The following is a 24,752-nucleotide window of genomic DNA, read 5'->3' as shown; positions in this document are numbered from 1 at the left end:
ATTTCAATCCTACAACTCACATGAACAGCTCCTATCAGAGCCTCTATTGACCCCTACCCTGCCCATTTCAATAGCTGAATCAGATTTCATCTTCCTGGACTCAAGAAAGGTAGCATTTGACAAACTAACCCCTCCCCCCTTTCAAACCACATTGTTCTCCTGACCTCCAGAGCATCACTCTCCCTTTCTTTCATCTAACCCCACCTCACTTCCCTTTGCTGGATTCCTCTCATTTCCCTACCTCTAAACCAGTGGTCCTTTCTTGGCTGCAAACTATAATCACCTGGGGAATTTCTTTCTAAATTTCCAGTGCCCAGGCCACACCCAAGACCCATCCCAGAAAGTGAGACTGAGGCAACCACAGTTTTCCAAACTCCTCAGGAGATTCCAGTGTTCAGCCAAAGTTGGGAATAGCTGCTGGACGGAGGACTGTCTGAGCAGCCCCACCCATGGTCTGCACTGACCACAACCCCTCTGACCCATCCCTGTTCCTCCTCCCTGCCCCCCACCCCGAATACTTCTCCGTAGACACACTGGGCTCCTAACTGTGCCCCCAACACATCCAGCATCCGCTCATCCCAGAATCTTGGCATTTCCCTTGAGCTCTGTCAGCATGACCCTCACTTCCTTCAGATCCCAACCCAAATGTTACCTTAGCAGAAGATGTCTCTGCCTGTCCTGTGTCACATCACGGCTCCTTCTCCCCCAACCCTCTACTCACAGCCTGCCCCACCCCTTGTCATCACAAGACATGTTATGGCGTGTGTGCTGATTGGGTGTCTCCTTCATCAGGGTGTAAGCTCTGTGTGGAAGACACTTAGTCAGTTGTCTGTTTTGTTCACTGATTAACCCTTTGTCAGTAGCAGAATTCATCAGAGTGCAGGAGGGATTCTAGAATGTCCTATACAATAAATGGTTGAATTTCTCTTTCTTTATATGTTTACTTTTTCTTTGGTTTATATTATCATAAACTCAGTGTCAAGTTCTTATAGTTCTCTTCCTCCCTCTTCAATAATAATATCAGAGAATTAATTTCTCTTCAGTACAGTCCTGCTCCTGTTCCATAAATTTTGTTTCTTAATGCTCTTGTTATTTTATTTTCCATGATAAGTCTTTACGTTTACTACTATGATCTAAGACTGGTTTTAAGAAATATCTGGTAAAAAGTTCTTTCTATTCTCTCTTTTCTCCCACTCCCAGTCATCTGTGTTTGTTTTAGTCATACATCCATAATTTTAATTGTAAATAGTTGTTAGACATATATTATTTTCTACAACTTACTGAATTCTTCCTTTTTCCAATAAGTTCAACTCAAATAAGCTAAATTTAAAATAAAGAATTATGTCAATATTTTTCATTGTACAAACAGTAGAGGAATGGTAGCCATAATATTCAAAGGGAACCCTATGTCTTTTAGGTGTACATAGGTGGAAGTGAATCTTGCAGACATCAGGCTAATTAATTATTTGTTATTGTTACTAAATGCATTCATTTGTTCCAGGTTACACTCAATGATTACTCTTTCTTGTATCTCATATGAATATATGAGTGTTTTTCCCGTAAGCTATGTGGGAAGTGAATCTCAGCTTCTGCTTCTACCTTCACCACCATGGCCATTGTGAGGTAAGCAACTAAGCTATTACTTTGTGCTCCTTCTGAACCTGGGAGGAGGTTTCCTTATCATTGTGTGTGTGTGTGTCTAGAGACAGACTGACAGATAGGGGCAGAGTCAGACAGAGATGGAGACAACAAAAGAAAAGGAAATATAAATATATTTTCTAGGAGCCAAAGTGAAAATTTGAAACAACATGAATATTTAAATTTTGAGCTTAAAAAATAAATAGGATTTATCCACACAACTGGAAACCACTCGGTAATTAAATGATAATGTAAGTCTACATTTTGTTTGTATGGCTATGTGTCCACAGTATGTAGTTATATTAAAACAGCAGTGTACAAAACAACTTGAATATTAAAATCTCACTTTTAGAAAGACTTATGTGTATGGACATCTCATAGAAAAGAATTAAAATCTATACATTATCATGTCAATTTGTTTTTAGTGACTTATAAGTAGTATTGCTTTCTCCTAACTACCCTCCTGTAATATTTGAATTATTTTCCAATGAACATGAATTATTTTTAAAATCAGAGATAAAATAAGAGCATTTTATTAAGACTAGGATACAGATATTTAAATCACTGATGTACAAGTAAAATTCCAAATCAATGTCTGCCCAAAGCATGATTAGTGCATCCTTTGATTGTAAAACACTAATTCAAAACTTCAGTTGGCCTTAACCCCAAAAATCCCCAAAGATGTTTTTCACAATAAAAGGTAGGAAATAAAAGAAAGGAAAAGAATGCCTGGATTCATTTGCATTTTTGTTTTTATTTTCTGGAAGTGATGACAAAGGAATATGACAAAAAATAAGTGATATTTCTCTCAAAAACAGGAGAACAAATCTTTCATTGTTTATACATGATATGACTGTATAGCCAAATGCTAAAAATAAAAATTAGAAAATAATAGAACAGGTCAGAGTCCATTAAGGTGGTAAATTGTAGAATAAATATGCAAAATCAATTGTTTTCCTTTATATCAGCAAACACTTTTAAAATTAATAAAATTTATCTCTAGTTTTTCTTCCTTTTTTACATTTTTAAATTAAAGTAGAATATTTTCCCCACTTGGTTAACCAGTTATCTCAATAACAATATCTTAAAAATCCACATTTTCCACTAAAAAATATTCAGCTACTGAATATATGAAAATATATTTAAAATGAGAAATTTAACGTTTGACTCAAACAAGTACCACTCTCATAAGGAATCTCAGGCCAGCGTTCCCTCACAGCAGGAAAGTTATCAGGTGTCATCACCCCCTCCCCAGTTTTTATCCCAGTTTCTAACCAGCTCGGTTTGCATGGAACTCCTACTTTACGTGCACAGGTCACAGTGCAAGCAAACCCATAGAATATCACACTTTTTATATCAGCAATTTTATCTGGTGGTTCCCCCCAAGTAGCACCAATACATTTTGACATATGTATGCCAAAGGGAAGAGAGGAAGAGTGATATTTGCTGATTTTAATGACAATTTTTTATGAGAGGAAGAAGTGAAAATTTACTAATAGTTTACTTTAAATAAAAACATATGTAAGTGTTAGGAGTTTAAAAGAATTGCATATAAAAGCACCTGTTTCAAAATTCAAATATCTCAATTTTCTTCTTCCCATTGGTTCTGATTACACAAAGCTTGTGAAAATTACATTATTCACTTCAAATGTTTTTGAAAGAATATATTATCAACAAATCTTCTAGGAAATTCCCTGGTGGTCCAGTGGTTAGGACTCTGCACTCTCACTGCTGAGGACCAGGGTTCAATCCCTGGTTGGGGAACTGAGATCCCGCAAACCACACGGCCAAAAGAAAAGAAAAGAAAAGAAAAAAGAACAAATCCTCTAAAAACTAAATTAGTAAATAAATGATTCACATAGCCTGAAATAAAATGAAGAAAGCAGGAAGGGCTGCATATGTGATACATCGTTACCTATTTTTAAAGTCCTGTAAGCTCATTACCCCGACCGATATACATTAACTTAGAAAAAAATAATGCAGAAGAAAAAAATCACTATCCTTCAAGAAATAATTATAAAGAAAATATACTCAGTGTATTCTTTAGTTTCATATTATTGTTACTCTATTCTAGAATGTCAGAAAAAAAAAAAGCTTTATTATAGCTACACTGTCCAAAGTCTTCAAGACTGAGTAATGCTTGGGTATCTAATGAATACTGTAAGTGTTTTAAATAGGCCAGTTTAATTTGTCCAATTACACAAGAATGCTGTTATCCACCGAAGACCTTGTAATTAAGTTGAGGACTATTTTATTCCATTAGCACAAAATGCATCGCAGAACTAGAGTGAACTAAAGCAGATAAGCCCTGTGTGTTGCCATGGCTAATGAGATTTCTTTTTGTTTGAAATTTATGTGCCTTATTTCCATTTAAATAATCATGTTGGATATAACATGCTATTTGGTTCCTGCTGCTTTATAGTTTCAGTGAATCCCTGGAACACTGTAAATATGTAATTCAGAGTCCAATACAGTTGTTGGTAATTCCAAATGACAAGGATCCAAATAACAATCTTGTAATAAAAAAAAGTAAAATCATGTCAACAAGATTTCTCATCATGTGACTCTGGAAATCAGTGTTTGGCAATGTTTCCATAAAATCACAAAATTTCTCATGTATCTACTTTGAAATAAATGTGATTACAGTCTGTTTTATAGATTTCAGATAAAATGTAGACTATACTGAGTTATTCTACTTAACTAATTTTGAAGAAAAATTTTCTTATGAACTTTATTTTATAACATCTTTCAAATTTTAAATTAATAACATCTGAAAAATTAAAGAATATAAAAAAGAAATTAATCTTTCATAATTATGTGGTCTTTTTCATCTGTGTATAGAGTTATATATAAATTTGATCATATTGTTCAGAAAAAAATTTGCAGTCTGTTTTTCAAACCTAACCCAATAGCATATACATTAAGCGAAACATTAAAAACAACTACCTATACATACATGGGGAGGAAAACATTTTTATCTATAAAAGTTTATTGAGGTTTCCCTGGTGGCGCATTGGTTGAGAGTCCGCCTCCCGATGCAGGGGACACGGGTCCCTGCCCCGGTCTGGAAAGATCCCACATACTGCGGAGCGGCTGGGCCCGTGAGCCATGGCCGCTGAGCCTGCGCGTCCGGAGCCTGTGCTCCACAATGGGAGAGGCTGCAACAGTGAGAGGCCCGTGTACCGCAAAAAAAAAAAAAAAAGTTTATTGTATGAATTTCGGAAAGTACTTAAAAGTAGAAAAAATATTTTAAAATTAGCCTAACTCATTGTTACTCAAAAGTATCCCCAACTAAAACTATGCTGTATATTTCAGATATCTTTCTCTCTATAATATACATCTGAAGGTGACTATGTGTGCCTGAACACGTGAATATATTTTATATTAATGATGTACTGTAAAAAAGGTGAAACATCTCCTCCAGAGGCCACATTATATTAATGTGTCATAATATACTCACCAATTCCAAATGTGAGACCTATAGAAATCTTCAAATCTTTATATGTAAGAAAAATGCTGAAATAAATATTTTCATGTGTAAGCCTTTGTTCAGAATCCAGGCTATATTTTTTTAATAAATGTATAGGAATGGACATGTTTCCAGTAATTACAGTTATTTGATTGTCTGGATGTACCAAGGTTACTAAACCACAAATATCTACAGGACTACATTTGATGAATTCCTAGATGTAGCTTATGAGAATTTTTATTTTTGTTTACCTTATCATATAACCTGTGGAAATTTTGACAAATCTTCACAGCCATTAGCAGTGCACGAAAATCCATTGTCCTCAGACCTTTATCAATGCAGGATATCTTTCCTCAAGTGTATTTGCTAATTTAATGGCCCTTAAATAGAATTTCAACGTGTTTTTTTTTTTTAATTTTTTGGCTGGGCTGCGGGGCACGTGGGATCATAGTTCCCCAACCAGGGATCAAACCCATGCCCCTTGCTTTGGAAGCGTGGAGTCTTAACTGCTGGACAGCCAGGGAAGTCCCTCATTGTTGTTTGCTTTCCTTTAGTTATAAGGTAACTTGAATATTTATTTTAAAATTTTTACGGCAAAATATGCATTCCTTGTTTGTGTTTTGCCTGTGTTTTTATTGAAGATGTTTGTCTTTCTCTAAATGATTTAAGAACACGTTCATTAAGAGTGACATTCATGGTATGTGTGCTGCAATCTCCCTTGAGGTTGCCACATGACTTTATATTGCACTGATGGCAATTTTTGATGTATATGGCTTTAATTTTTATATTCATCAGGAAGTCTCTTTTTGCTTCAAAACCGTAAAAGTATCATCTTACTTTACTATTTATGGTTTACCGTTATTTGCTTTTTACCCATTTTCTATATTTTGAAACAAGGAGTGGCTTAATTATTTTTGTTTATGTATTATTTTCCAAGCAGCCTTTTAAAATAGAACTATTGTTTGAATAATCCATTTTTTCCTCTTCTTAAACACCATCTATGTTTATGATATAATAAACAATAAATATACATTTAATCAATTTTTATGTATTTAAGGGTACCTTCAAACAAGAAAATATTCAGTTATATTTTCTTTAGCTCACCATGGTTGGATTAAAATGAGTAGATAAATAAACAGATTTGGCATCTTGACATACATTTTGATGTGGTCTCCACTAATCTCAGAAGCCGCCATAATTTATTAATAATTAAAAAGTACGTGGTAACTGATTTTTCCCACTGTGGGAACTAGAATCTTTATTCTACTTATCAATTAAGATATGTTCTATCCAATATCTATCTGTATATACTGACATATTGAGGGCTGTTTAAGTCAGAATTTTATAAAACTAAGTAGAGACTGACTGAATACACAATCTGTGGTGAAAATTCCAGAAGACTTGTTATAAAGACTCAGAATGAAGTGCAAATTATTCACAGTGTATTGAAATATGTGTCTTCAGTTCCTTTTCATTAAAGAACTAATGACATTTCTTCATCACATTGGCTAGAATCTTGCTCAGTCTGAATTTCTTTATTTTCTAGTACCTCATGATAAAACTAGGATATAAGATTCTTCTCTCAGGACCCTCATTTACAATTTCAGGCAATTCTTAGTGTTTCTTGATGACCAAGGGGATGTCTAGATAATGATGCACCACTCTGTCTTTAAGACCAAAGTGCAAGAGACTGCCTTCTCTTTGGCATCTGTGTTTTATCCATGGGATCAGCAACTGGCAGTGTGGCAAAGAGAGAGGTGGAAAGATGATTTGCCCCCTTTCTATAATAGTAGTCACTTCCTGTTTGTTGTCTCTGGCAAAATGAAGTCCCTGATAGCTTTGCACTGGCATATTTTGTATGGATGTGACATCAGGAAACATCCACTAGTCAGGAAATTGCCTAACATTTTATACGTTACAATACCAGCTTTTATTTTTTCTAGTAAATATACCAGTTCTATTATTTAAATCTGAGTAGTTGGCTTATAAAAGTATAGCTTCTGCCGGAACCAGCACTGCCCTAAACCATCTTGAATGAACAATGAATCCTCAGGGGTCAGTATTGCTCTGTGTTCACTGACAGCTCACATTATTAAAGAAAATGGTTTTTGTTCCTTTCTGTCAAATCAAAATGGTTCTCTAATATTTCAAGCAATTGCTTGTTTTGAATAACTGTCAGATTTGCCACTGCTGCTAGATTAAGGTCAAAGTTGACAACTGAGAAGATATTGATAACACTTCCCAATAAGAAGAGGGGATGATTCGGACAACCTACTTTATGTTGGAATCTTAGTTCTACTTGATTCTGCCTAGCGACTTTAATATTGTACTCAGTAGGGATATAACTGCTAAAAGTATAAAAAAATCAAGTTTGACATTTAACAGAGATTAAGTTCTTTAAAAACATTCTGGCAACCATGTTTGTAGTCTTGAGTGTCATTTCAAATGCAAGCCAAGTGTCTAGAAATATTTAATCCAAGTGCATCTAAGGGAGCAGCACTCGTTTCCAAAGCGTGTTTGTTGTAAGCACACATCTGTTGGTTACACATGACTCGCTAATCCTACCTTGAGACTGATTATGTAAAAATACTTACACCATATGTCATTATGCTAGAATATTTGCCTGGGAAAGTTCATTAAAACTTCCAGATGTCCTTTACAAAAAATAAAATACTTTTGTTTGTAGTATTAAAAGCAATGATTTTTTTAAAAAATACATATAAATTGGGATGAAGATAAGCATTTGTGGATTATGCACTGACATTCACATTCATAGGTGTTCATCTGAAACTTGTTCAAAGTCACCTCTAAGACACGATTGATTTTCATGCAAATATCATATAAGATTTAATAGCAGAAGGGAAATGTTTCACAAATTAAATGAAAAAATTCATTTCCAAGTGCTTCAACACATCTGTTGATCAAATTACTTTCAATAGGGTGACTCTATTTCCAAGGTCATAGGATTTCCAGCAGAGCAAATAGAGAATGCTACCACCCACCCCAAAAAGATAACTATAAAATGTACACATTTATTACTAGAAAAACGCTAAATCCTTTGAGAGAAAAGTGTATTTTTATTTTCTTAGCATGATCCCATGTAAATACTTGTAAACATGTTTCTGAAATAATCTTGAAAATTGTTATTTTTCAAGAAATGATCATTATTTTTCATGAAATACAGGTACTTTAAAAATGTTACTGAAATTCCACCTCTATTGTTAGCTGGATACATTTGTTTTATTTGTACCTGGGATGAAATATGCACATTCAACCCTAAATGTAATCACGGTTTGGGATAAGTCTACAAAAATGTCATCCACAATAGTTTCTCTTCCAAAGCTTCCTGAAGGCTGCTGAGTTCACAGTGATACCACTTCTTCCATTATGTTTTCTCTCTTTGATCAAATACCAGGAGAATCCCTGGATTGCAAAGGACTCAGTAAGTAGAATTCTGTCAAGAGGAATATTCCATTAGGCAATATATATTTGAAGTAACTCCAGTCAGAGCTGAGAGACTTGGATTTTCTTGTATTCTTAGAAATATCAACAGAACTTACTTTTATTTTCTACTGCTCTAAGTTTTGCATGCCTTTCTATATTGTATGGGAATTCAGAATGATCCAATTGGATGATTTTATACCACTTGGTATACTGGTGGTGCTAATTAGTGGGCAAGATAATCTCGATTTAATGAACGGGCACTTGCATACCAGGCTTTGTCTTTTTTTATTTAAATTTACTTTAAAAGTTCAGTTTCTCCAATTTTACTCTAAACAATTAGGAGGAAAATGTACTGGCATTTTAGTATTATTACAGCATCTCACATATTAAAGCTATTTACAGAAATTCATAGACTGTAACAATTAGAACTATTTTTACAAAGAAAAGCTCTTATTTTAGAGAGAAATTATGTTAACAAAATTTATAATCATCAAAGAATGATTGAAAAGGATTTCACTGTTAATGACAAATATCCTCTATTGTAATGATAGTCATTCCATTGAAAGAAATCGGTTTCTCCTTGGAGACTAAAGATGCTCACTATGTCAGAATATACAGGCATTACCCAGGGACCTAAAAGAGACTGTAAGAAAATCAATTTTGAACCTTTTTTTGGGTCTCTTAACATGTTTTTCATTTGACACAAAATTCACATAAAATTAACCATTGTCAAGTGTACAATTCAGTGGCATTTAGCGCTTTTACAATGCTGCCAACCATCACCTCTTTCTAGTTTCAAATGCTTCATTAGCCCAGAAGAACACTCCATACCCATTAAGTACTTCTCTCTTCCATCTGCTGGTAAACTACAATATGCTCCCTGCCTCTGTGGATTTGCCTCTCCTGGATATTTCATTAAAAGGAATTATGCAATTTGAAACCTTTTGTGTCTAGCTTCTCTCACTTAGCTTAATGTTTATGAGGATCATCCACGTTATAGCACGTATCACTACTTTATTCCTTTTATAGCCAGATAATATTCCATTGTATTTATATACCACAATTTGTTTATCCGTTCATCTGCTGATAGACAACTAGAACATCTGAGACACCACTTTTTGCTGTTATGAATAATGCTGTCAAAAACATTTGTGTATAAGTTCTGTACAGACATACCTTTTTATTTCTCTTGAGTATATACCTAGAGGTGGAATTGCTGAGTTATATAATAATTCTATATTTAACTTTTTGAGGAACTTTCCAAATGTCTTCCACAGTGGCTTAACCGTTTTACGTTCTCAACAGCAACGTATGAGGGTTCCTATTTCTCCACAACCTTGTCAACACATTATTTTACACTGTTTTGGTTTACACCATCCCAGTGGATGTGAAGTGGTATCTCATTGCGGTTTTGACTTACATTTCCTTAATCACCAATGATGTTAAACATCTGTTCATGTGCTTATTGGGCATTTGTTTATTTTTTTTAGAGAAATGTCTATTCAAGTCCTTAGTCCTTTTTATTTGGGTTGTTTTTCTTTTTGTTACTAAGTTGTAAGAGTTTAACTATTCTGGATACTAACTCTTATCAGGTATGTTATTTGCAAATATGTTCTTCCATTCTGTCAATTGTCTTTTTACCTTCTTGATAGTGACCTTTGATGCCCAACAGTTTTAATTATCGTGAAGTTAATTTATTTGTGTTTTTCTTTTATTGCTCATGCATTTGGTGTCAAATTTGGCAAATCCATCACCAAATACAAGATCAAAAAGATTTGCCCCTATGTTTTCTGTAAGTGTTTTATAGTTTTAGCTCTTATATTTAGGTTTTTGACACATTTTGAGTTAATTTCTGTACGTGGAATGAGGTTAAGGGTTCAACTTTATTATTTTGTATTATTTTCCTCATTGGATAGTCTTGGCACTCTGTTGAAAATCAACTGGCCATAGATATTTAGGGTTCTGAACTCTCAATTCTAGTCTGTTGGTCTGTATGTCCACCCTTATGGCAGTACACGCTGTTTTGATTACTGTAGCTTTGTATTAAGTATTTAAATCAGAAAATGTGAGTCTTCCAACTTTATCTCTTTCAATATCATTGTGGTCATTTGAGACCCTTTGTAATTCCATATGAATGAGCTACTTATTAGTATAAAAGAGACAGTTGGTAGGAATCACATGATGCTCATATAGAGCAACTGAGGACAGGACCCCATGTTGCTTCTTATCTGAATAAGATGACATCTTCATATACTGACTTTAAAAGCTGTTGGTAATTTGGGCTGTAGCTATGTTAAAAATGTTTTTAACCAAATCCAATTTGAAAACACATTCTAAATAGTCTGCTTATCTTATTTTCAAATTATGAGTTTTTGATTATATTGTTAGTGCTATGGAAGGATTTGTTATATTTATTTTAAAAGCTTAAAGATTTCCAACTAAACTTTGGACTAAAATTACATCTGGTGAAGAATAGGTGCTGTGACAATATCTCAGCCTGAAGTTAGTGCTGCCCTGGCTAGTGCTGAGTGCCACACCACATGAGCAGGGACACTCCTTGGCAAAGCCTTCTTGTGAGCTCCTTAACTGCATGTGGAATTCCTTCCCCAGGCACCTATACTGCTGGATCTATGTGGCATAAAGAACAGGAGTAAATTAAAAATATTCCTCGTATCTTATCTTCATATCTCCTTATCCTGGGTTCACACCATTGAAATGGTGTGGAAAGACCATCTAAATTTCAAATATGGGATGAAGACCAATGATTGTATAAGACAGATAGAAAAGAAAATAGTTTTATATAAGGAAAGAGATTTCAGTTCAGAGGACTGTAACACTTTAAGAAATCGGGCCATATTCTTACTTATAACAATTTCTTCAAGAAAAAAATGAGAAATTTTGCCAGAGTGGAGAAGAGCAGATAATCATGAGGGGAAAAAAAATAATCTAAGAACAAGCAGATTATACAATGGCTGTATATAAAGCCATGGAGAGTGAATAGACATCAGGCTGAATGCTAAAGAAACATGAATCAGAGGGGAAAAATGTAAAAGTCAGAAACATCAGAAGAAAAAATAATAAATTAATGAGAAGATAGGTAAGATATAAATCAAAAAGTTCTAATCTTCATAAACTATAAGTATAAAGTGAAAGGAAAGAAAATAACAAAAACTTTACAAAGCAGGAGGAAACTATAAATTCACAGATTGAAAGAGAACAGTCAGTATTAACAAAAGCATAGTAATCACAACACACAACTTGGTGAAAATTTTTAATTGCAAGAGTAAAGAGAAAAGTCTTAAACGCCACATAATCAGAATATGTCACATTCGTTTTGCCCACCATCATGTCACCAGTAAGTGCCCAATACATATAAATATTTGTTAAATGAATATATGAATGAATAAAGTTACATTCAGGAGGGCACTGTGCCTGACACAAATCACACTAAAATCCATGTACGGAGATTGGAGAATGGTTTTGACCCTATAATTATAAAACCAGGTAAATATTACTTGAGGAGAAAGGGCATCAGAAATCAAAGACATGATAAACTCAGAACATACTAGCCAAAGAAACTTCCTGAGGGGAAAATGTAAAAAATTAAAGTACTTTCTGAAAACTAAGTTACAAAAAGAGATACCACAGCACAGGAAGAGGAAAATCAAGAGTGACAAAGTGACAAAGCCTTAGAATGAAAGATGTTATGATTAAACAAGCTAAGAATTGAATTAAGCACATCCATTGAAGTCAAATGGTTGTACACCAGAGTACAGTTATAAAGGACAAAAAATAGCAAGTAATTGGGAACAAATTATCCATATCAATATTAATTTTGAAGTAAAATTAGGAAGAACACGGTTATGTTGCAATGAAAGCCTGGTTATTTGTCCCCATTCATGGCTCTCTTGTCTCCTTTAATCTGGAAACTGTGTTCTTCCTCATCTTTAATAACCTGGACATGTTTGAAGAATACAGGCCAGTTCCTATGTAGACTATACCTCTGTTCAGGTTTATCTAGTTTCCCCATGATTAGGTTCAGGCTGTGCATTTCTGATAGGGATACCGCAAAAGGGATGTGTGTCAGTGCATCCCGCAGGGGGACACGTTTCTCCCATTTCTGTCAGGTTCACTTTGATCACGTTGGTGAAGTTGCCGGCTGTCAGATTTCTCCACGGTAAAGTTATTAATGTTTGTTATAATTAATAAGTGTTTTGTGTGGTCAGTGCTTTGAAGCTGTATAAATATGCTGTTCCTCATCTACATTTTACCCACCAGTTTTAACGTTTGTTAAGAATGCCTCCCTGGATGAATTATTCTGCAGGAAGGATGAAGGAGCAGAGAGAAAGGCCAGTTACCCTGCTTGGCCCTGGGTACACCGGGTGCCACTCCAGGGCTGACCAGACTGAGGAGTGGAAGTGGAGGGAGGAGAAAGGAGAAAAGATGGGCCTAATATGTGTGTGTGTTGGTTTTATAATAAGCATATAAATAATTGTTCAGTAGTTTGTGACCTCTTGGGTATGTTCCTTCCAGGACCTGCTGTGTTCTACAGCAGAGACAGAAATTCACACATCGTCAAGGAGGACAGAGCTGCTTCTGACCGTGGAAATAAAATAACAAGGTTAAGTAACCACAAACAGGGATAAGAGTGACTGAGAAGAGAAAAATTGTGAGAATTCTTATCTAACGATCTGTTTTCAGTAGAAGTGACATTTATTTGCAGAACATGAGACGGAGGAAGTATAGGAATTTAATCCTGGAAAAGATGGGCATTGCAGGCTGGACAGATGCTGAGGTCCAGGGGCTTGTGAAGTGAGCCCTGGGGTGGAGAGGTGCCCGCACCGCGGTAGGAAAAGTGTGGGCAGAGGGAGGTGCCGAGCTGTGGCCCAGTCACAAGAAAGGCCCCAGCCACCCACGGGGCTCTGAGCTGGATGCTTGCGGGTTAGAGCACCCCGGACAGGAGTGAGGGCCAAGGCCTTTATCTATCCTCTGACCTGTCACCGAGGTAGGCTGCGTCTGGGACGTGGTGTGACCCCACTGTGGCAGTCTTCTTCGCTGGAGGATAATCACCTGCTTGGGAACACAACCCCAAGCTCCCAGCTGCCCACACTCCAGGTTGGAGATGCGGTGGGTGCTTAGTCCTGGAGGGGGTGGGAAGGATCTGGGGGCACACGTGGGAGCACAGCACAAGAACACAGCCCTCCTGAAATCCAAGTGGATCTGCAGACACAGGGGAGGACCTGCCTCAAGAGCGCTGTGCACGCGAACCCACTGGAAAGGATCCTATTTGCCATGTATCTATCAGCTTCCGCCCTGTTTGAGTCCTAGACTTCTCCTAAGGGTGACCTATAACAAAAGCAAAATTTTACTTTCAACACTTGTTTACAAAGTGCTGGCACCTGAATTTGCTATCTTTGTTGTAAATTAATTTACCTGTGGCAAGGAGGGAAAGATTTGAATAGAAAAATCACACATGAGAATCATTTTTAATAGAGGAACATGCCGAGAGGAAAACTGGAGCTGGGAAAGGAGAATAATTACAATCTTCCTGTCGATTGGCTTGAGGGGGTAAAATGTCATTTTCCTGCATAATAAATAAATAAAATTTCAATATTTAAAGCCTCATCACAGAGATCTGTCACTGAGAAACATTAATTTCCATGCTGCCTACAGGGCAATCTTTTGCCATCAAGGACCGTTGACTATTAAATGCTTAGATGAATTAAATAAGCGCTTATGAAGTCTACAATTTCTAATCAGAAAATGAGACAAAGATCAAAATGACATTTTGAAAAAGGCTTTTTATGCCTCCTGTTTAGAAATCTTCAGGCATCTCTGTTGAAATTAAATACTGCAGCAATGCTTAAACTCCTGGTCACTCTTTCTCACTGCATTACATTTTGGAGGGTAGAGTAGCTTTTAATACATTTTAAGGTGTCTATACAGACAAAACAAACTGCAGGTTTAGTGTGTTTAGTGAACTTTGGCCAATGTCTAATTCAGCAGTTCTCAAAGTTCATGCTCTTCTGACCTCTTTGCACTTTGTTAAAAATCATTAGACCCCAAAGAGCTTTTGTTTTGTTATGTGAGTTTTATCTATCACTGTTTAATGTATTAGAAATAGAAACAGAAATATTTTCAAAATATTCATTTATAACTTACTGACAAATAAAAATAATAAAATTATTACATAGTACCATAATAAGCATATTTTTAAAGAAAAATATGCATATTTTCAAAAAGAAAAGAATATACTGTCAGCCCTCCTTATTTGTATCTGCGGGCTCTGCATCCATGGATTCTGCCAGTCACAGATAGAAACTATTCAGGAAAAAAATAAATTCCAGAATGTTCTAAAAAGCAAACCTCAAATTTGCCACATGCTGGCAAGTATTTACATAGCATTTACATTGAATTAGGTATTATAAGTAGTCTGGAGATGATTTAAAGTACCTAGGAGGATGCAAATACTATACCCTTTTATATAAGGGACTTGAGCATCTCGGGATTTTGGTGTATGGGGCAGGGGCATCCTGAAACCAGTCCCCTCAGATACCAAGGGATGGCTGTATAATGAGAACAGCAGCATTGCTTTATATTTTTGCAATTTTCTTAAATGCCTGCCTTAAGAAAGTCAGCTGGATTCTCATATGAGCTTCTGCATTCAATCATCTGCCATATGGTTTTCTGGTTGAGACATATGAGGAAAATGTAGCCTTGTACAGATATATATTGGAAAAGGGAGAATTTTTTAATTAAACTTTTTATTTTGAGATAATTGTGAAATCACACACAGATGTTAGAAATAATAGGCGAGATCTTGTGTATCCTTTGCTTAGTTTCTCCAGCGGTGACTTCTTGGGAAACAATATGACAATGTCAGAGCCAGGCTATGAACTTTAACATGGTCAAGATCCAGACCCTTCTGTTACCCAAATATCCCTCATGTTGCCCTTTTACAACTGTACCCACGTCCCTCCTTAACTCCTGGCACCATTAATCTCTCTCCCTTTCTATCATATGTCATCTTAAGAATATTATATAAATGAAATGCAACCTTTGTGACTGGCTATTTTCATGCAGCAGAATTTTCTGGAGATTCATGCAGACTGTTGTGTGTATCAATAGTTTATTCCTTCTACTGGTGAATAATTGTGGTATGGATGATATATGGGTATAATACAAATTGATATTATATACAAATATAATATCAATTTGCTTTAAAAGACATCTGGATTGTTTCTAGTTTGGGGCTATTATGAATAAAACTTCCAGAAACATTAGTGTATAAATTTGTCAACACAAGTTTTCATTTCTCTGAGATTAATGAGTCATATGGTAGGAGCATATTTCATTTTTTAGAAACCACCAAATTCTTTTCCAGAGGGGCTGTACCATTTTACATTCTCAATGGCAGTGCATGAGTAACCCAGAAACTGCATAAGCATTTGCTTTTGTCACTATTTTTAATTTTAGCCATGCTGAGAGGTTGTAGGAATATCTTATTCTGGTTTTAATTTGGATTTTCCGAATGGCTAATGATGCATATTTGCCATCTCTACATCCTTTTCATTGAAATATCTGTTCATGCATTTTGTCTATTTTCTAATTGGACTGTTTTATTTTTTACTGTTGAGTTTAGATAGTTATTTATATATTCTAGATACTAGCCTTCTGTTGGATATGAAATTTGAAAATATCTTCTCCCGTTCTGTAAATTGTTCTTTCATATTCTAAACAGGGTCTTTGGCAGAGCAAAAGTTTTTAATTTTGATGAAATCTAACTTTTCAATTTTCCTTTTATAGATCATGCTTTGGTGTTAAGTCTAAGAACTCTTGTCTAGTATAAGACTTTCTTGTCTTGAAGACTTTCTACCATAATTTTTTCCTGGTAGTGTATAGTTTTACATTTTACACAAGTCTGTGATTCATTTTGAGTTAATTTTTAATATAATAGTTTTATACAATAATAGTTTTTGTGTGATTTTGTGTGTGATTCAGGTTAAGATACATTTTTTTTTCTTTTTTTTTTTGCCTATGGATGTCCAAATATTCCAGCACCTTTGTTGAAAAAACTAACTTATCTCCATTGGACCTTTGCACCTTTGTCAGACTTGGTTCAGTATATTTCTTGGGTCTATTTCTGGCTTCTCTATTCTGTTTCATTTATCCTTGTATCTTTCCCTCCATCAGTAACATGCTGTCTTTGTTACTATAGATATATAAGACATCTTCAACTTAGGTAGACTGATTCCTTCCATTTTATTCTACTTTTTCAAAATTATTTAGCTATTCTAGTTCCTTTGTCTTTCCTTATAAACTTCATGATAATACTGTCTCCACTTACAGAAATGATTGCTGATACCTGGATAGGAATTGTATTATACCTGTATATCAATTTTTGGTGGATCGACATTTTTACTAAATAAGTCATTGAATATGTGATTGTGGAATGTCTCTCCATTTATTTAGATAGTTTGTATTCTTTCATCAGTGCTTGTAGTTACCAGCATATAACTGGAGTACATGTTCTGTTAGAATTACACAGATTGCATGTTTTACCCAGTTATAAATGGTATTATGTTTTTAACCTCAGAGTCCAGGTGTTCACTGAAACTTTGTAGAAATGTTGATTTTGCATCTTGTGACCTTGCTGAACTCAATTATTAGTTTTGGGAGTTATTTTGTAGCTTTGTTGGTATTTTCTGTGTAGACAATCATGTCATCAGCAAAAAGGGACAGTTTTGTTTCTTCCTTTCCAATCTGTATGACATTTTTCCTGCCTTATAGCCCTGGTTAGAACTCCACTCTTGCTTCACTAGCCCCCTAGGCACCAGCACAGTGGGGAGGGTGAGGGGAATCTTGTTCCTTCCTCGCGAGGATGGAAGTCTGTTCTCCCTGCTGAGACTTTGTTGGTTTGCGTGAGAGTGGAGCCACAGCTTTGTCTGAGTGTTTGGCTGGAGTAAAGCTGTTATTGTCTAAAATTTTAGTCTTGCTAGGCTGCCCCTTTCCCTGCCCTTTGACTAAAGAGAGCAGGCTTTGAGGGGAAGCTTTATTGTCTGTGCCAGTTGCAGGCTTGTCCTGCACCCAGAGGCAAAAAGAAAATCCAGGAATTCACCCTGTGTCATTCCTTGGGCCCTCTGGTCTGGCTAGTCTCAACCTTTCAGAATATTCTTAGGTAAACCCTTAGAGTCCAGGGTTTTTATGGCTACTCGGCAGGAAGGAATAGGGAAAAATGTGTCTACTCCATTTTCCCAGAAGGAGAAGTCTCAGAGTCAAGGATATTTTGAAAATACTCCCCTGAGAATTTTTTTTTAATTTTTTCATTGCTTTTTCTTGAAGACGAGACCATATAAAATAATCTATTTGGCAAATAACTTACTGATATTATTTGGTGTGAGTTAATAAGTATAATGAATGTCATTTATTTTCAGTACCTATTACAATACATTTCTAAACCAAAGCATTTCAGTAAATGCTATCTAAAGACTAAAAATCCCTGAAATGTATTTCTTACATAAATATTCTTCTGTGGACCATTAGATAAGAAAATGTTTGATAATTTGAATTTATTCAGCAGATCTATATATGATATTTACAGATAAAAAGCAGTTGGATTTAAAAATACATAATAATCAAAACAGGATTTGATCATTTGAGAGTTTTTATAAATCAATAATAGGCTTCCGGGTTAGTCTTTTAGTCAATATGACAAGGTATATCTGACTTGTTCAATGGCAATGCCCTTGAACGCTTGCAGCATAAACCTGGTGTTATCAGGAAGCTACATCGCTTTAAAAATCACTGTAGTCATTGGTAACGTAACAAGCTCTTCAACACAAATCTTATAATAAAATTATAATTTGAGTGTGCATAAACAAATGTCTCAGTGCAAAATGGCATGGTCATGCCAATGAAAAGAGATCGATACTGAACCAGTTTCTCTGAAGAATATAAAGAGTTGCAGTAGCTTATATTATATGTGGTTGCAAATTGAATTAATTCTCATATGTATCCTTCCAATAGCACTTTTAGTTTCATCCTGAAGTGACCAAATAGTGGGTATGTTATTACCCCAAATCTTTGAATTCTTCACCTTGTTTTTCACTTCTTATCCACATTACACATGGCAAAGCAAATTCCTTTCCACAATTTTCTTCTTGGCCAGGTTTACCCAAGCGGGAAAAGGAATAATATAGCACTCAATAGAAGCCACGGTTCCTACACTGTAATTATAAAAGTCTCTGTATTTATGTCCACATAAAGAAACTGCAAGGTGCCCCGAGGAAACAATAAAAATAGAGTGTGGGACAGGGCAAAAGCTGCAGAAAAAAAAGAAAGGGGGTTAAGAGCTGAAGTGAAAAGACAATTAGTGTCCCGGATGGGTAAGAGCAGAGGAGGGAGGTTCATACCAGCAAGCCTGGATCGGTATAGAACCAAGTCCCAGGGTAACGGGGTGGAGAAGGAAAACAGGAAGAGAGAGTGGCCTGGAGGAAGAAAGGACTTGAATGCTGAGGGCAAAGTCCCAACTTCACCCACACCCAGAGTAACAGGCATGCAGCAAAGTGGGGTAACTCCCCTAGAATTTAACCTGAGAGTAAGGTCGCCAAAGGGGCAGTTACACACACACACACACACACACACACATACACCTCCTGGGAAAGCCAGCTTCCCCAGGCCAGTCACCTGGGAGGAGGCCTGTGTTCCAGCTCAGATCACGACCCCATCCCATGCAGAGAGAGAGGGCTTCCTTACCCCGAGGACCATGGACAAAATTCATCAGAATTCAGGTGGTTTATGAACCTGGTTGTGAAAAACATTACTTTTATTTTCACCAGTGTCAGGAAAGGCTGACTAAGGAAGCTGAACTTTCCTGAAGGAGTTCCCGCACCATCCCTGCCCCCAGGACCCCACCTTCACTGTCAGAGGAGACCACCTCCCCGAGCAGTAAGAGAAGCACACAATCAAAGCTGCTGCGGAAAAGGAGAATAAAGTCCAGAAATATCCACACTGGCAAGATTTTTTTTTCACCGTAACACAGACAAAATGAAAGTGGATTCTTAAAAGCAATAATAATCACCAGTGTGTTTCCCACACTGAAAAACAGCAGCAGCACAGTGGGAACTAAGCAGGAAAATGTGGGAGTAGGAGGTGCAGACTTAGATTCTATTCACAGCTCAGAAGTCGAATTTCTAAGCCACAAAAGAACAGGCAGCCTGACAACGCTGGAGGACTTTCCCATCAACAGCTACTGCACCAGACAGAGATGGCTGGAGACTTCTTCCACCCTGAGCTATGAGGTCGAGGCCTGGGAGGAGTGCATGTAGATGCATTATATGTAGAGTTTCATGCCCTGAATTTCGTAGAGAAATTAGAACCCCTCCTGTTTGTAGCTATCGGTTTCCTTCCTTATCAGCGGACAAGGCAGTGAACAGGAGGTTGTAATATCTTGAAGTTGAGCTGAACGATGAATACATTCCGTTGTCTGGGACAGAATTGGGACTAATTAGTGAAGGCTGAAACAAAAGGACAGAGGGCAGAGGTCAGCAAGCTGAGACCCTGGTCTCTGCACTCCCAGGAGAGGTGTGCTTGTACACAGCACCCCTGGAAGGCTGGGACACCTGCCCCTGTGCTTTTCCTTTTTGGAGTGTCAAGCCTGATAGAGGCCTGCTGAGAGATACTAGACCCTTTGGGCTCAGGTGCAAAGCTGTAGGATTTTAAGTGGCCTCTGGTGGCAGAGGAAGTGATAGAAAGGGGGCATGGCCCAGCAAGCTCATTTCTCTTTTCAGGTAATTCACCAAATACCAGTTTTCACAGTCCATCCCCAGGGGCTGGTCAAATATAGTAGTCCTTCCTTTAGAGCTACCAATGTACTGACCTTCCCTTGTCTAGAGTGGGAAAAGTCTGGGTGATTTGCCTCGTCCACGTGTTTCCTGGATGAACCAAGAGGGTTCTGAGTTTGCATCCAGTGATGCATCAGTCCTGGGCGTTGGTGAGCAGGCTGGACCCAGGCCAGCTCTTGCTGAGAAACGGTTGCCCTGCAGTATCACCTGGTAGGCACGTGGCCCGAATGATGGAAGGCTGGTTGGAGGTGGGACTCCGATGAGCCCAGCCCTGCTGGGATGCCTACCCAGTTCCTCTCCTTTGCCTTCAGGGTTCTGTGATCCACGCCCAGGCATCTGAGCTGCAGGTCACCCCACCGTGCTCCACAATGACCCCAGTCAGCACTCCATTGTGTGGGGTCACAGAGGAGCTGAGGGCGGGGCCTCCGTCCTGACCACTAGCTTTTCACCCTACCCAGACGGCACATGATTGAAGGTTGTATTTTCTTGCTAATGGAACAGGATTTCCCAAAGCACAAAGAATTCATGTAAGGATGAATAGGTTCCCAAAAGGAGCTTGGGGACACCAGCTCCATTCCAGGAGACCCTGTATCCCCACTTTCATCCTTAGTTCTGCAGGCCCAAGACCTCTGCTAGGGCAGAGGGGCCAGGAAGAGGGTCTACTGCACACCAGAACTGGACTTCGGAGAGGCCCAAATCTCAGGAAATGAGGACCAGCTCCGACCCAAGAGTTCCTTTTCAGTCATTTACGCCCAGCAGGAGCGCGGGCATCTTAGGACCGTGGGGAGGATGTCTGATTGCCTACAAGAAGGAGAGAGGTGCTGGCTAATCTCTAATGGAACTCCTCAGAGACTTGGGGGCTGATCCCCTTTTTCCCTTTCTTGCATCTCTCACAGCCCTTTGTTTTCCTCTACCTTATGGGAACTTGACCCTCACAAGCACAGCTGGTGATCCATACCTGTAAGAGCTTGCCAGGGCCATGGTTCTATCAGAGTACCCAGCTTACTGGCCTCCATTTTCCCACCTGGGCTGCCTCTGGATTAGCATCACTCAGCGGGGGGAGTACCAACTCAGGTACCTGCACTCTGGGACACACACTTTCCCAGCAGGCCTTGCTTGCAGGCTCCAGCCCTGGCAGGCAGGCTAGGCTGACCTGACTGAGCTCTGGTGACCCCGGGCAGGTGTCCTGCTGTGGGCCCCAGCTCTCCTGGGCCTGCTTCAACATCTGTGTTGGTTCCAGCTCTTTCTTCCTGAGTAAACTCTCCATTCAAGAGCTGGGGTACTACTCCTTGAGGGAACTTGACAAACCTTTTGCCTTTCATCCCCCTTTTCCAACTCCTTTTTCCAGATGCTCGGGATGTCTAGACCTTGAGGCTCACACAGATAACCTACAGTCTTATCTCTCTGGGTTCCCCTTTCCCGACCCTTCCTAGGGCAGTTCACTCAGGCATGTGAGAACTCCACAGCAAGACAGCAGACCAAGATGGCCACCAGTGACCCATCCATTCTCAGATAAACTGACCCGTGGACTGTGCCTCCATGGTGACCTTCCATGGCCCCAGGGGTGTTGTCCCACACTCCTGGGGTAACCCATACTCAGGACTGTGTTATCCACTCTACAATCAGCACCACTCTGTCCAAAAACTGTTCTGGGGAAACAATAAGGGTATCGTTTGGTGGAGCCTAGAATCCACAGATTTCAGAACAGGTGCAGTGATCCATCTCCCTGTGGAGCGTTCCATGTGGTCCAGGACAGGGCTAGAGGCATCATGGACCAGACTACATGATGGCAGACCAGACTATGCAGGCCAAGCACTCCACTCCACACAGGAAAAGCATGGGGGTAAATGGACGAAACGAACACGTGGGTCTCAGGTATAGAGCACCCTGAGCTGAGATGTCATTAGTTTAAGAGCATTGGCATAGGTTGGATTCTCCCAGAAGCAGACCCTTTAGACAAGGATTTAAACCCAAGCAGTTGGGAAGCATGTCACAGTGATTGAATGTCAGTGACATGTCCAGTGATTGAATGGACAGCTCCTAGCACCCTGTGCAGACATACCACACCTGTAACCAAAAAGTTGAGCCTCTTTGATCTGGGCTGTCTCCATGACCAGCTCTGACCAATCTAAAGGGACAGTGGTGGTATTCTGAAACTTCTGAGCTCACACTTTAAGAGGCAGCTTCTGTTTTCATCCGGGGGTGTGTCCAGCTGCCAAGTGAAGAAGGCCAGGTAGACTACTCTATGACACGAGCTCAGGGGCTCCCACCATCCCAGCTGAGGCAGCAGACTTGCAACTGAATACGGGTTGGGTATCCCAGCCCCAGCTGAGCTCTCAGCTGAAGACAGCTGTGTGAGGGAGCCCGCTGGTCCAACGTGTCACAGAACAACAGCCAGCTGAGCCCAGCAAATACAGAGACATAAGGAACTGCTTAAAGCCACTACTTTGGGGATTGTTACATAACAGAAGTTAACTGATAGAGGAGGTAATGTCAAGAAGGACAACTAGGGGAGTGGGGGAGGGGCCAGGAAAGAAAAAGAAGCTAAAGAAAGTGTGTGGTGACAAATTGAAATGATAATTAGTAATCACAGCTCAGGTGTACAAAAATGGAGTCAGAGGGCCATTGAGGATTTGGTCTCAGACACATCCCAGCATCACTGAGAACTTGAATTTTCTCTGAACTGTATCAAACTCACGGACACCACCAGCCACTTTTAAAACATCTGCTAGCAGCTGCCAACTGCAACCTTGTACTTTCGAAGTTCCCCCCTTTCACACTATGTAATCCTTCCAGACCACTACCCATCCTTGCTTAACAAGCACCCTGACTTCTTGCCAGTCCCAATCCTAATTCTTTACTTTTTTAATTTTTGTTGAAGTATAGTTGATTTACAATGTTGTGTTAGTTTCTGCTGTACAGCAAAGCGATTCAGTTACACATATATATACATTCATTTTTTCATATTCTTTTCCATTATGGTTTGTCACAGAATATTGCATATAGTTCCCTGTGCTGTACAGTAGGACCTTGTTGTTTATCCATTCTATATATAATAGTTTGTATCTGTTAATCCCAAACTCCCACTCCATACACTCCTCCTTGGCAACCACAAATCTCTATGTCTGTGGGTTCATTTCTGTTTCATAGATAAGTTCATTTATGTCACATTTTAGATTCCATATATAAGTGATATAATATGGTGTTTATCTTTCTCTGTCTAACTTATCTATACTTCACTCTAGTTCCATCCATGTTGCTGCAAATGACATTAGTTCATTCTTTTTTATGGCTGAGTGATATTCCATGGTATACATGTACCACATCTTCTTCATTCATCCATGGATGGAGAATTAGGTTGTTTCCATGTCTTCCCTATTGTGAATAGTGCTGCTATGAACGTAGGAGTGCATGTATCTTTTTAAATTATAGTTTTGTCAGGATATGTGCCCAGGAGTAGGATTGTCAGATCATATGGCAACTCTATTTTTAGCATTCTTGAGGAACCTCCATACTGTTCTCCATAGTGGCTGCACAAACTTACATTCCCACCAACAGTGTAGGAGAGTTCCCATTTCTCCACACCCTCTCCAGTATTTGTTATTTGTAAACTTTTAATGATGGCCATCCTGACTGGTGTGAGAGTACCTCATTTCACTTTTGATTTTCATTTCTCTAATAATTAGTGATGTTGAGCATCTTCTTATGTGCCTGTTGGCCATCTGTATGTCTTCTTTGGAGAAATGTCTATTTAGTTCTTCTACCTATTTTTCGATTGGGTTGTTTCTTTTTGTTGTTGTTGAATTGTATGAGCTGTTTGTTTGTATATTTCAGGGATTAAGCCCTTGTCAGCCACATCATTTGCAAATATTTTCTCCCATTCAGAAGGCTGTCTTTTTGTTTTGTTTATGTTTTCCTTTGCTGTGCAAAAGCTTATAAGTTTGATTAGGTCCATTTGTTCATTTTTGCTTTTATTTCTCTTGCTTGGGAGACTGACCTAAGAAAACATTGGTATGATTTATGTCAGAGAATATTTTGCCTATGTTCTCTTCTAGGAGTTTTATGGTATCGTGTCTTATGTTGAAGTCTTTAAGTCATTTTGAGTTTATTTTTGTGTATGGTGTGAGGGTGTATTCTAACTTCATTGATTTACATGTTGCTGTCCAACTTTCCCAATACCACTTGCTGAAGAGACCATCTTTTCTCCATTGTATATTCTTGCCTTCTTTGTCAAAGATTAATTGTCCATAGGTGTGTGGGTTTATTTCTGGGCTCCCTATTCTGTTCCACTGATCTATATGTCTGGTTTAATGCCAATACCAGAATTTTTTTTTACCATAGTATCCACTATTTATTGA

The sequence above is a fragment of the Phocoena sinus genome, chromosome 9 (genome assembly GCF_008692025.1).
Source record: "Phocoena sinus isolate mPhoSin1 chromosome 9, mPhoSin1.pri, whole genome shotgun sequence".
Taxonomy (NCBI): Eukaryota; Metazoa; Chordata; class Mammalia; order Artiodactyla; family Phocoenidae; genus Phocoena; species Phocoena sinus.
Note: the sequence above shows the minus strand (reverse complement) of the source record.